Below are 1312 nucleotides of genomic sequence, written 5' to 3' on the forward strand. Positions count from 1 at the left end.
AACATGGACAGAGAGAGTCTAAGGAAAGAGACTTTAAAGAACAGAAAAGAAGCAAGGTTTTAAAGAAAGACTTTAAAAGTAAGGGTTTAAAGAATAGAAAGGAAGTAAAGTAAAGGAAGAGTTATTAAAGAAAAGAAGTAATGAGGCTGTTGTGTGTCTTCATCCGAGCACCCAGCACACCTGGTCCCAACTTTCTGCATGTCTGTCTTCTATCTTTTGTCCTTTCTGCATCTCCAGTTGCCCCCAGTTAGATTCAGTAGTAATAGAGTGAGAGAAAGCTCCCTCTAACTAACTTGTAGTAATTTGTAATTTGCTAGCAGCATTGGAAAACTAATGCATAATGTCCATGTTGAATGAATTATTCTCATGAAGTCTTTAAATTTAGCCTTCATCCAGGCAGCCTGACCTTGACCTAAAGTAAATTTCCAGGGAAGTCTTTCCTGGGATTTGAATTTGCAGTAACAGGTGTGAGGTTCTTTCAGTAGTTTGATGATCCTACATGATACTGCAAACAGGACAAAAAGAATAGCCTTCTGGCTTTGCTTACTAGCAAAATTTACTCCTTTATTAACAGAGGAGGAAGTCTTATTAAAAGATCATTGGAGAAAGATGCTATTCATCTTGGATTTTTCTGTGTGAATATTGATTGGTATTGTGAATTTTCAGCATAATGTAACCAGAGATCTATGTAAATTCATACATAGAATGGTTAATCAAATTGAAGCATTAAAATCACAACAAGAATTAATTGAGATTGAACCATACAAAGGAATCAGAACTATAACTAGTTTACTTAATGATTGACTTAACAAATAAATAATAGATATGCTTTGCAAAAGTTAGTGTTCAATTTTTTATTGAAAGCTTAGTCTGCTGTAATTCTGGTTTTGGTTTTAATTTTTCCCTGTAGCATGATATGTCTTTCTTTCTGCCCTCAACCTAATGATAAGACACCCTTAAATACATTTTCCTACTTGACATTTATTCTAGGTTGACTTCAAAACATCCCAAATCCAATACATCTAAAATATTCCGATAACTGTGCCCCACTGTGCCTCCAATCACATTTTCTAGTGTGAGGGGAGCAAACAGAAGTGACTTTATCTTAAATAAGGGAGACAAGAAGGCATCTTTAAAAAGTAAACATCTCAGGAGACACTAGAAGCAGACTCATGTCAATGCGGTTGCCTTTATCTTAGATAAGGAAGGTGGGCAAGCATCTTTGAAAACAAACATCTAAAGAGACATGAGAAGCAGGCTCCTCAGAAAAGTGAAACAGCAAACCTCTCACCAAGATAAGTAACAAAAGGTG

General features: G+C 35.6%; 1 non-coding gene across 1 annotated transcript; it reads left to right on the forward strand.

Annotated features, from left to right (window-relative positions):
- The first annotated feature begins 368 nt into the window (after nucleotides 1-368).
- On the forward strand, nucleotides 369-517 carry LOC141421120 (small Cajal body-specific RNA 16). The gene has a single exon (XR_012445794.1).
- Nucleotides 518-1312: the final 795 nt, after the last annotated feature.

Source organism: Castor canadensis, chromosome 2 (genome assembly GCF_047511655.1).
Source record: "Castor canadensis chromosome 2, mCasCan1.hap1v2, whole genome shotgun sequence".
Taxonomy (NCBI): domain Eukaryota; kingdom Metazoa; phylum Chordata; class Mammalia; order Rodentia; family Castoridae; genus Castor; species Castor canadensis.